The following is a 13,035-nucleotide window of genomic DNA, read 5'->3' on the forward strand; positions in this document are numbered from 1 at the left end:
ACTCCAGAACAGGAAAATTATTGCATCTTACCATTACTAATCAACTAAATGTTCAGAGGCAATACTTAGCTCATAATGACAGGCATTCCTCTATCTATCAGTTTCAAAAGATCTAAATTTTTCTGTCTTCACCCATCCTGAAGTAACAAAGGGTAGGAGAGAGGGGAAAGGGAAGCTTTGCTTGCTCAGATCTTGACTTCAAAAACAATGATGAAGAAAGCAACCCTTGTGTCTGGGTTTCAAAACCAAGGCACCAGGATAGCCAGCTGGTGATTTCTGAGCAACTGTGGTGGATACTGTTCACAGTTCTCTGCTTTGACAGTGTTTAAGCTTTGTTGTTCAATTTTGTGCATGAATCCACTGGCATCGCCGTCATCGTGGGAGAGCATTTCCCCTTCTAAAGAGCTTCTGTGGAATCTCCTGCAACACACAGAAATTGTGCTGTACCTTTCACCCAGGTCCTACAAATTAAAGCCTCTTAGTGCAGCAAAAGCACGTTCTCTTTGTTGTTGTTTCATGTTGTGTACCCATGAAAGGTCCTTCTGGACTTGGTTCTAAAGGAATAATTATGCTATTTAAATATTAAGCATCAAAGTTCTTCTTTATTGTTAAACCAATATTAAAGTAGGACAAAACTGATTTACAGTTTATGGCATTGCATTCCAGAATTGCTGGCGTTGCAGCTGATGTCCTGTTTCAGCAATATTGGCACTGCCAGGAGGCTCAGAAATGTAGATTTTAATCAAAAACTTCATTTGAGATACACTTCAGTTAAATTATAAATTCATCTTTCCTTGTGAACTTCCAAGCTGTTAAAAAGGGCAAATGGCTGCAGCTTCCTTTGAAACAATTCAAAAGCCTGCTTTTTGTCAGTATATGATTTCAGTATAATGGAATTGAAAGTTGTGTGTCTTTTTCTCACAGATTGTTATTTAATCACTATATATTAGCTTTCATTGCCCTTTTGATATATTTAAGCTCATAAACTTATCATTGAATAGATTGAATTTACCATTATGTTGTTACTTTTTATGAATAGAATAAATCAATATCAGATACGTTGTTTTGCACTGAATTGTTTATTTTAAGGGATGTTTAAACTTCATTGAAAGAAAATGGAAGGTCTGATGCCTAGTCCTCCACTTTAAAAACCACTAGTTGGTAACACTTTGAGATACAACCTCCCTCAACAAGCAAGTGCTATACATGTTATCCAGAGATGCAAGGCTAATTAAATCTCCTAACATCCTTCGAAACATAATATATTTTGCAGAATTCCAAAATATAATATTTAAATATTCGCAAGTTGTTTTATTATGGCAATAGAAAGCTTTCATTTCATTATTAGGGAAATATTCCAGAATAAGACTAGTGGTTTTTTTTTCCCCATTGAAAATACCAACTCTGCGTTGAAAATGTCTGTCTGAGATCTCCTTTTTTATACGTGTGTATATATATATATAAAATAAAATCTTCCATAACATGTAATCCCCATTCAGAAATCAGATGCTAGCAGATTAATGAGAACTACCCTCTAAAATGTATTGCCCAGTTCTTATATTTTTAGTACCTGCAAAACTTGAAAAACATCTGTTTTGCAGAGAAATAGCTATTAAAATACACTTAAGCAGGAAGAGCTGTCTCTTAATTCAGAGTCAGAACTTTGCTTTGCCAGGGGTTAGTTGAGCAGCTGTGATTCCAGAAAAAGTGATGAACATTTCTTAGTTCTTTTGATTATGAGGAAATGGTAACTTATTTCGCTTTAAGGCTGTAGTCCTCAAATAATCTGTACAAACCAGCTGACTTTGTCTATGAGTTTGAAGCACAGTGTTAAGAAAAATAATTGGGTTCATTGTATCATTGAATTTGAGGGATGTTGTTTGTTTCTTTTTTTGTTTGATGTATGTTTATTATTATTAATCAGGTGAGTTTTTGCATAGGCAATTGCAAAAGTATGTATAGTGGATGTAAAAACTTGGGAATCCTTCTACCAGTGTAATCATGCAGTAACAGCCCAGACTTTGTGCTTGATGGGGGAGTTTTGTTTGGATTCTGTGTTGCTTCTGTGGTCTTTTCCTCACCAATTATGTATACATCTTTATTATTATATTAAGTAGCTAATTAAATTTGGTCAGGTTAACCTTTCTTGATGATTAGAAGTAGGCATCCCATCCACTGAAAAAGCTAATCATTTTGGGTGGAACATCTTGTTCTTGTTTGAATAATTATCTTTGTTTACCTTCACACAGCATTAATCACTTGAACCAGACATCTTTTGGAAAAAAAGGGGGAGTGCCCATAGCAGGTTTTCAAATGCTGTATACGTAAGTTATAAGGAGGATGCATTTCCCTTCATTCCTCTCATTGAGCAAAACAGGAAGACATTTTGAATTCGTAATGTGGAATAAAAGCTGTATTTTCAAAGTACACAAAGTACTGTAGTTTGTTTTCAAATAACTTGTAAAAGAAAATCTTCCGAGCTGATCAGCTGAACTAAGTCTTGTTTCCTCTGTGAAAATTGTTCAGCAGTAGCATTGCAGTATTTTCCTGGTGGAGTATTTTTCATTCTTTTCCAATTATTACTGTTATTATTTTATAACTCTATTTGTCTTTGTTCTGTGGTCTGTTCTGTTTTTGAATGCTAGTGAAAGCTTCTTGGTCATTTTCCCTATCCTTCCCCTTGGTTTGATATTTTCTGCCAACTCTTCTGTCTTAAAGGCTTTTTTTTTTTTGGCTTTTTTTTTTTTTTTTGGCCTGCAATGGCTAGCTCTTGCCTCAGTACAACCATTGCCTTTACTGCTCATGGAGGAGTGTATCCCTAACGAGTGCTCCATCTGTTGTGGCCTCTGTCATCGAGGTCGGAAAGACCAAAAAGAGAAACTGCAAAGTGACCTTCTGTCGGTTTTGCTGTGCTCCCTCCACCTTGCATCTAAGGCTTAAGAGCTCTTCTGATTCTTCTTTGAGGAGGACTCTATAGCTCAGTCAAAAGATATTCATACTGAAGACTCTTATTTTGATCATTAAATATTGTGATGGTTATAACCTATTGCTTCTCAGGAACAAGGTTGGGGGATTATAGGAGCTCTGTAAGCTCAATGCTCTGTGGTCCAGAGAGCAAGTAGGATACTAGGAATTATTAGAAAAGAAATAAAGAACAAACATGAGAAACTTTTTGATACCGCTATAAAACCTTCATATATTTGCATCTTGAGTACTGTGTGCCTTAAAAAGGATACATTAAAACAGCAAAAGCTGTAGAGCAGGGCAACGAATGCTATCAAAGATATGGCAGATGTGATTGTGAACCGTATTCCCGTGTTCCTTCTAGAAAAGGCCTTGAAGTCATTTAAAGATATAACTTTTTATGCTATTCCTTTTCTGATTAAAATCGTCTTCTGTAAGTGATTTTATGGTGCATATAAATATTATGGTTATCAGTCTTCACAGTTAAAATAAGACTTTTCTCTTTGGCAAGAGGAAAGCTATACATGCAAATTCAGATTCCTAATGCATTTCCACTAACTGCCCTTATGTTCCAACAGAATTAGGAAAAACTGTATTTTTCACACCTTCTTTTTATTGGTTTCTTTACATCTTCTATTCTTTGATTCTCACTTTATTTCTTGTTTCCTTACCTTTCCTGTTCTTTTTCTTTTTGTGGGTACATTCTTGGCTACATTTTTCTCTTATATTTGTTTACTTTGCCTTGAACTTTGTCCCAAATCCTTCAGTTTTCCTCTTTTTAGCTAGACCGATATATACACATTGAATAATCATTTTTCTCTCCTTCCATTTCCGCTTCCTTTCCTCTTCTACTCCACATTTGCCTTTTCCTCCCTAATGTTACAATTTTTTTCTTGATGTTTGTTGATGTCTCTCTTTCCCATGTACTTTCCTCTCTTTTTCTCATTATTTTGTACTTTAGTTCAGAAGGAGAGACTGAATGGGGATTTGGGCCTTGAGCTTGTTCTTAATAGCACAGATTGGGTAGAAACTACCTTAAAATTGTGGAAGGTAGGGTATCTGACCTGTGGCATGAAGATGACGGAGGGAAAATAAATTCCTTTTTAGCAAATTTAACTTCTCCTAAAAATTCAGGCTCCATCCTTGCAGCTGGAAACAAGATAATATAATGGGTTGTTACAAGCTGTTAAAATTTGAGTCTGAGGAGGGGGAATAGGCTAAGTTACTCTATGAATTGTTCTGTTCTTTGTGGGAGGCTGTTAAAATAAAGCAACAATATAAAAGATGAATTATATACAATTTAATGTAAAGCTGTCTGATGTCATTATGATATTTCTTCCTTGATTGTCTAACATTTGTGTACTTTTAAAAAGTTTTACATTTTTTGGTTCTTTCTGAACATTATGAAAATTGTACTGAGAGGAGTAAATTCATCTGCATAAAATTGACTGCAAAGAGCAATTAGTCCTTCATTAATATGCAAATTCGGTCCAGTGCAAATTCATCTATATATGAGGCTTAAATATGCAAGTCAGTCTTGCTGTGCGAGAAGCCCAGATGCTTTTATTTACTTTGAAATTGAGGGATTTGGTTAATGATGTTGTTGACAGGAAAACTTGAATAAATTTGATGATCACCATCTTTCATATTAGACGAGGCCCACGGAAAAAAATTACCAAGTAAAATACCAATTTTATTTGGTAATTTCCTATTACCAATCTAGTAATAAAATGTAAGATACAAAGTAATAGAGTTAGATTTCCTGATGTAGTTATCCTGAGACTTAAACTGTTCCCCAAAGATAGAACCATTTTTCTTAAACTTTGTTTTTCCAGAGGGTAAAGACATCTACATAAGCTGTATGAATAACATACTGCATAGAGATTTAATATTGGAAAGTTAGCTTTGTTGCTTGTTTCATTTGGAGAGAGTATATATGCCTGGGAATGAAAAGGCAGGAGCTTTAGAAATGACCGTCATCATCATCTCCCATTAATTATCAGTATCACCTTCACAAGGTTTGGTGTTGAGGCCTTTGCTCTGAACCTATGGAGCCAGACTGGAAGCTGTTCAGAACCCACAGCCAATTATACTTGGATCACCTAAGCTAATCAGTAAACATCTTCTTAAATATCTTTAAGTCTTTTACAGCCCTCAGTAACACAACTTTTTTACTGCTGTCACTCAACGTGGAGTGGCTCAGAGAAGCAGGATTTTTTCTTACCAATAAATCTAGGATGTGATGTGTCTTGCCTGTTACCTCCTCTCCTTGCTTCTGCCCCGTCATGCCGTGGTTCTTTGGGCTCTTTGGTTTTGTTCATTAATGCCACAGCAGCAATCGCTCGGTTGTGAGTGGGTAGGGTTCCCTTGCATATTAGTCTTGTTTCATCTGGAAGGAGAGGGTGCCACATGCTATTCCTCCTGGTGTTTCTTCCTTTTCCTTCCTCTGTATTTGTGTCAGACCTAAACTTAACTTTGGCTTAAGCAACCTGGTCTTTGACTTCAATTGTGCACGCTTTTTCCTGGACTGCACTTGTTCTGTCTTGCTGTGTATGTGGGACATGGACGCTTTCAGAATAACAGAGAAATGTAATTTAAATGGCCTGAAGTCTGTGGCAGTTTATAAAGCTCTAGTTGTAACTACCTGAGGACCAGTTAATGGATTATGCCATTTGATTCCTTTAACTTCTTGGCACAGCTGTTTGGGATATAAATCCTCACAGTGGAGAACAGTTAGTTTCCAAATCCTTAATGTGCTATACTAGGCAAAAAGTTTATAAGAGCAATGTTGAGGAAAGAAAAAATGTAATGAGACGCTAAAATCAATGTGCTAGCTCACCACATGATGTGGTCTTGCAGGTGAATCCAAAAGCAGGAAAAAAGAGACAGAGTTGAGTGTTTGGGGGGAGCAGGGGAGGGGTCCATTACTCTTGTAAAGGCTCTGGTTATCCTACAAGGGAATCTGTCCTTTCTTACCATCAGAATAAGGCATTGACAGCTGTCAGAAGGCATAGTATAGAGGGTGTATTTGCAGTACTTAATAGTTTAGGTGAGAAATTGATTAAAAGGTGAAACTTTAAAAACAAAGTATCTTCTGAGACTTAAATACTCTTTGCCTTTGAGAACACATAGTTGGCGGACAGTTTGTATTATTGTTCAGTACCATCTACAGCATTGTGGGCTTTCTGATCTAGCTCCCAAAAGAAGGAAAATATTAATTTTCAAATATATAAACAATAGGCATCTCGGCACAACCTGAGGTTGTCTCCTATCAGCTATGTAATCTTTATATTCTAGATTAATAAACACTTCAGCCTTGGAGTTTATTAGTCCAAAATATATTTACTACCTCATAAATTCAAACCCCCTCCAGTTATCATCTAATTAAATTGCAGTATTGTGCATGCTATCTTTGGGGATGTATTAATAATGAAATTATCTTGTGAGACAGTAATTACATACTTCATGCATTCTTTTCCATACTTTTTTTTTTTTTTCGGTGTCTATGTGATGAGTGAGGCACACAGTGATCCATTGTTTTGAGCTCCTCCAAACTCTGTAAGTATCCAAGGATAAGCAGATTTGGGTGTTTGGGTTTTTTCTCTTAGTAAAAGAGGGAGAAAAGTTTGTGCATTTTTGTACTTGGGAAAGGGAAGGGCCAATACCACTAGACTAGGAACAGTTATGAAACATGATTGTGCAAGTAATTTTAGCTCGTGTTTTCTCCTCACTCTTTGAGGAGATTATTCACAGGATAAAACCTACTTACGGGATCTTTTTTGTAAGGCAGTTCTTACTGCAGTTGCCAAAAAGTGAAGACAACCACTTTGCAAGAGAAAGCTCCTTTACGGCTCTTCACTGATGATGTAGATTTGAAGAAAGGAAAATAGTCTTAAATCTCTCTCCTAAGGAAGGCTTTACTTACATTTTTTTCAGTGGTAAGTGTACTTACTATATTCTGATTTATATATGTATTGGCCTTATCTGTGCTTGTGCTTTATCAGGGTTGTCCTCCCATCTTCTTGTAATACACTGGATGATTGTCTATTGACAAGATTTCTTTTACTCATTTTTATTCACTTAAAAAAGAATAAGGTGTTCTGAATCCTGGCTAGTGTGCATTTTCTCTACAATGAAAGAAGCACAAGAGGCAAAATAGTTTGCACATACCTTCCAGGTACTTGAACTGGAGAGATAAACTATTTGAAAAAATACATCTGTTGAGCAATAATATAAGTGTGTGATTCTTGTTGACACAGGCTCCTGCTCTACCTGCCAGAAGCGGGGTTTTATTCTCTGTTGTACTTCTGGGCACTGCAATCCAAAAGTTTTATTTTCAGGATCCATACATCAGTGGAGTGTCCTGCTCTGTGGCTGCCGTGTTGTCTTGTCATTTGTACAGCCTTTTGGTTGTTTCACTGCAGTTACTGTGGTTACGCAGGTATCTGCATTTAGAGGAAGGGCACTTCCCATCAGTTTCTTCACTGGATCTTTTTGGCCTTTCCAGCACAAGAAGTGTTTTGCCTTCTTTCTAGTTTCCTGCTGTAAAAGTTCTACAAGGTCTAAAACCTTGTTGGAATTACACTGAAAGTTGCCCTTTTGTGAAACATGATAATATTCAGACGATGTCTGGTAATTAACAAGCATCAACCAGTCTTCCAGAAAGTTATTTATTTAAAGAAGTCATTTTTTTGACTAAGTGTGCTAAACCTCTTGACATAGGGACAGATAGAACCTGGTTTTATATTGTTCAGGTCATAGAATTTTTATTTATTTATTTAATATGTTATTAGGTAGTAGTCATTCCCTTTGTACAAAGGGGTTTGATTCAACTTCCAGCTAGAACTCCATTCCTAGTTGCAACCTAAGGCTTTATTTACATTTCTCAGTCATTGTGGGGCCAAGTTTTCAAGTTTTCCATGTTTGGACTCTTTTCTATTTCACTACAGAATCCTGCAAGACTTCTGCGAACAAGAAGGCCCATTGTGTATGAAAGCAGATAGCATTTCTGGTACCTAATGCCTACTAAACCTGGTTGGGTTTGAGTATCTGAGTAGTAAGAGTGACTCAAAGCTTTAGCTGCCTGGGTAGATGAAAGCCTAGGACTTCAGAGGAACAATGGACATCTTACTAAGCCATTGTTACAGTACTTTCCCTTCTGACCTAGTGGTGGGTAGCCAGGTCTTCCTGAGGCAAATTAAGTGAATTAGGCAACAAAGACAATAACACAAGTACTTTCCAGCTTATTGTAAAGCTTTATTTTCACACTCTGTGGTATATGTGATATATATGACTTCCAGGAGGTTGCAAAACAAGTCACAAGAGGTATTCTGATTTCTGTTTCCAATACATTCCAGTAAGGTACTATTTACTTTATCCAGTAATGTGCATATGTGAGCAATCACAGTTATTTAAATGAGACTGTTTACATGGATAAGTGATACTCTTTGAAAATAAAGAATGTGTGACAAGCTTCTGTATTTTTGTGAATACATTTTTGTAAACTACGAAGTACAATGTAATTATTGTATGACATGCATTACAAAATCTCAAATGATTTTATCAGCCCAATGTCAAGGAATTTACACCTTTTGAGACTGAACAGTCTTGTGCTCACTGTCTTAGTAAAATTGGTGTCTGATACCACTTGGTCAGATGGAACAAAACATTCTTTCTGTTGTTTTAAATAGCAAATGTCTGCAAAGAATAATTACACCTATGAGATACTGCTCAAACATACATTTTTTATTTGCTCAGGATTTATTACTGGTTTGTCAAAACCTGCTGATTTCCAAACTTTTGGGAGTCTGATCTTTCTCGTGGCTATTGGTGAAAAAGGCAATCTCTGTGTCCACAAAACGGTAGAATGGCTCAAGTTTGTGTCTTGCCTATGCTGTCACACTAAATTGTTTGTCACTGCTGTCTAATTTGCAAACTTTTAAAATTAGACACTTTTCTAATGGTTTTTTTTCCTGTTGTGAATAAATTCACTGCAGAATACTTGCAGAGAAAGAGATGCTTGTTGTCAAGCAATTATATCAGATGAAACATACAGAAGGGTAATATTATGGTCTGAAAATGTTTTACCTAATTTACTGGCATGAAATCTGAAGATGAATTCTGGAAATTTAGGGAAGAAAAAAGACAGGTTTTTTGGTTTTCTTGATTTTTATTTTTTTTCTTCTTGTCCTCTGTATTTTGCAGTAATTATTCCGAGTCTTAAGTTCTCACCTTGTGAAAAACACTGTGGCTGAAGGTGTAAAGAAGACAACGTTAAAGCTTTTGCTCACTTACGGAAATTACTCTGGAGACAAACACAACTCAGAAGACAATGTTATGAGCTACCTGTAAGTTCTGGTTCACAAAACCGATAAGGAACCAGAGATACTTCGGAACTTGCAAATGAAATTTATTCTCAATGTAATGGTTAAGCTCATTATCTGCCGCTCTTTCTAAATGTAAACTAAGGAATGAAATACCCATATATTCTCTATATAACAGCTGACATGTTTTCTGCATTCCTGTGTTTGCCTAAAAAGTCATGAATAATCAGCTTAATTTGATGTGCAAAATACAATGCATGGATGAATTCTGATACATATCACTTGCCATGCCTGTGCTGTTATGAGAGGCAAAAAAGAAACAGAAATTAAAATCTTCCTGATAATTTTCTCATCAGTTTTTCTCCAAGGACATATCTGTAGGTGGGTTCTACAGACAGTGTTTGGGGAGGGGTGTGTGTGTGTCCCTCTGAATGCCTGGTCTTGTATGTGTCAGTTATTTTCTCATGGTCTTTCTTGCTGTATTAGAAATCAAACCTACCTTATCCCTTCAGATGTTTAGTCCCTGTAATCTTAACTAGGAAAAGCTAACCTGAAATATTTATTTTTCAAACTTTTTATTATTCAAATTTATGTTTAAAATGATTTTTACAAATTTCTACATGTATTACAAATAACTGCCCATGTTACTACTGTTGTAGTAGCAGAACAGGCAGGAACCAGCAGCAGAGACAGATGTGATTGTAACAGAGGTTAGCATTTTATAAGTAATAGCCTGGGTGTAATGAGACTTATGGTCTTAATTAACTCTTAAAATGTTTTTAACACAACTGAAGTAAGTAAGTTTAAAACCCAATTTACTTCTTCTAACTCTATCAGGTTTTTCCTTGCTTGTTTTGGATGACAACCCCCAAAATTTCTCTTATTTTTAGAGATTTTCTCACAGAATAGAGTATCTATAGTTCTAGCAAAAAGGGAGATTTGTATGGGTAAAAAGGATGAGTGATAACCCCCATGAGGTGGGAAAAATAAATCAGTCTGTGAGGTTAGATTTAGTTCTATATTGGTCTGTTTCTTTCTTGGAAATCTGTACTTTTGCCAGAATATCCACCAACATTATGTAGAATGACGAAATTTGGTCAGAGTATTTCATATAGTTGGTATATACTCTTGCTGGAAAGAAACAGCTGGGTATTTTCCGTCATAATGTGACCAATCCACCTCTGTTGTTGTCATTTTAATTGCTGTGGCTGTTTTTTTAAGTCCCCTACAGAAGGTCTTTGTAGTGACAAGCGAACAGTTTACGCTTCATAAGCAAACATAAAGAATGCTGCTGCTAATTGGAGAGGGAGTAATGCAGTTATGATTCCATCAACATTTAAAGTTACATTGTTAAAGGACACGTTTTGGTCGTGTTTATGTTGCCACATAAAATTTTACTCAGGGTGAATTTGGTGGGGAAGATTTTATAACAGGAAAGACTAATGCTAGGATTAGGGGGAAGGGAGGGAGAGAGAGAAGTTAAATTTTTCTAACCCACATACACAGTATTAAAGATAAGCATTTTGTTACTTTTTGTTTGTTATAACTCTTAATCACTGGCTTGTGGAATAGCTTGTCTATGAAAATGGAAAGACTGCCTCAGAAAAGCTCCCTTTGCCCTGCCCTGAAGAACTGCAGCCACAATGTTTCATGTTGGCGACTCTTTGAAAGTCACCCGTTTCCCAAAGGAAGGAGGTTGTTATTCAGTAATTTAGTCTTTTAGGGGTTTTTTTCCTAGATATTCTGCATGTTCTATCTGTAGACCTCCCAGCTTCTACAAGTCTGAAGGATCTTGTTTTAACCTTCCTTTTTTTTCATATATTACATTTTCATGGAATACTTGGGTATGGATTCATAGTTTTACAGCTACGTTCCCAAAGTTGTTTCCTCTTAACACTAATTTGTTTTTTCTTTGCTACTCACATCTCTCTTCTCAGGTAACAAAATGACTGGAGCCTCATCTCGAATAGTCTTGGGAGGGTCAAAGGCGTGTCCTTTTCCAGTTTGCTGGCTAGCTTGTTGGGTTTTAGAAGATGCAATTTTTTAGCATCTAAACAGGGAAATATCATATTTACATGAGAAGAATCATAGAGATGACAGGGCTTCCCCCCAAAACACTTTCTGTGTAATTGCTGAAGACATTCCAACCCACTCTAATGAAGTGTACTGTCTGCCAGTCATTATGCTCTTCTTGGAAGACCATCTGTTGCACTTCAAATATGTAAAGGTCTGCTATCATTTATTGCACCAAACAAATAGGTTTCTTTGTCTGACATGCTGTAACTGGTGAATGTGGACTAAAGGTAGTTTCACTTGCAAAATGCAGGATGTTCTCTTTTGTTGCACTGTAAATGAAAGGTACTCATTCATCTCAAATTTTGGAAGACAAACTTACTGATTAAATTAATTTTAGTGCTTTTGAAGAATTTCAGTTTATTTGGCAACAAATTGTTAACAACAACAACAAAAACCTGAAATGTATTTTCTCTTAACTCAATCAGAAGCACATTGTAAGATTTTTGCTTCTGGTGAATGAGCCTAGCCATTGTACTGTTATCCAGATTTGATATACACTGACATTTGAATTAAACTTACTTTAACTAAATTCTTTAATTATTTTTATCTGAAAGTAGTAATTCAAAGAACCTTTCAGTGGTAAAAAATAAGAGTCAGCAGCTAGAGATAACTAGAACCTTTCTTCTGATATGCATGAGTCATTTTATGGATGTAATACTTGGTTGTACAGCCTTTATTTATATGAGTTAACTAGGATCCTTTCCATGAGTAAAAGGTGCCAGATCAGGCATTAAATGATGATTTGTTTTGTTTTTCCTGCTGCAGATTTAAAGTACAGTCATTCATCTCAGATTGGAGAAAATGAGCATTGTATTTTCACAGCAGAAAAGTTCTGTTCAGAGATTTCCAAGCGGAGAAATACGTAACAATTTCTATCTGATTAGGGAGTGGTCCTAACTTTTTCTTTCCCTTCTCCTTACTGCACAGCAGCTAATGTTCTGGTCAGAAGTAATAATATGTTAGATCCTGAATGTCAGTAGCCCCAGAGATTCTGACAAGACTATTCATGTGCATTCATACGTCTTAACCAAAACTGACACTAAAGAGAGCAAGAATTCTCATATTCCTCTTTTTATTGCTGTGCATTAAACTCAAATCTTCTTTTAGAGACCTCTGCTAAAAATGACATATTCACCATTTGAAAAAAGCATTCTTGCAAAATCTAAACAAAGCAGCTGAACATCAATATGGCACAGAGCAGTGTCTCTTGTGAAAACTCTTGGTGCAAATCTAAATTATGTTTTACATCACAATTATGGACACCTTACAAATGCTTTAAGATAAATACTAACGGGAAATAAACTGTCCCCCTAATCTTATCTCCTATGGGGGTTTTGCTATTGTCATTTTTAATTAGAAAGTAAGTGGTCTTCTAATATCTTGAAACTATATGGCATGTCCTTACAGGAATACCTGGATTCCAGTAACTTGAGCCAGTTGTTTTCTGAGAAACACACACTGTGTAAATATTCTGCTATACCTTTTACTCTGGACATGTTTATATATATACTTGTGGTATGGTGTACAGTACATATTTGGGTAACTTTGCAGGGATTTGATCATATTGTTAAAGCCAGATAGGCATTTCTTTGCAGCAATTATATTTTTAATCTTCTTTTTAAAATGGTTTGGTAGTAGTGACTAATGCAGACTAGGTGGCTCTGGGCATTTA

At 36.0% G+C, this 13,035-nt stretch overlaps 1 protein-coding gene across 12 annotated transcripts in view; it reads left to right on the forward strand.

Annotated features, from left to right (window-relative positions):
- MED13 (mediator complex subunit 13) overlaps positions 1-13,035 on the forward strand; it is a 93,725-nt gene that overhangs the window by 16,065 nt on the left and 64,625 nt on the right. For 7 of the 12 annotated variants that reach the window (XM_080382279.1, XM_080382276.1, XM_080382278.1 and 4 more), the window contains one exon: positions 9,169-9,311. The gene's annotated coding sequence lies outside the window, so the exon portion shown is untranslated. Of the gene's footprint in view, positions 1-6,479; positions 6,523-6,750; positions 6,903-9,168; positions 9,312-13,035 lie in introns of those variants that run through there. The other 5 variants (XM_080382280.1, XM_080382272.1, XM_080382275.1 and 2 more) reach the window with 4 other exon arrangements.

The sequence above is a fragment of the Falco punctatus genome (assembly GCF_963210335.1).
Source record: "Falco punctatus genome assembly, chromosome: 1".
NCBI lineage: Eukaryota > Metazoa > Chordata > Aves > Falconiformes > Falconidae > Falco > Falco punctatus.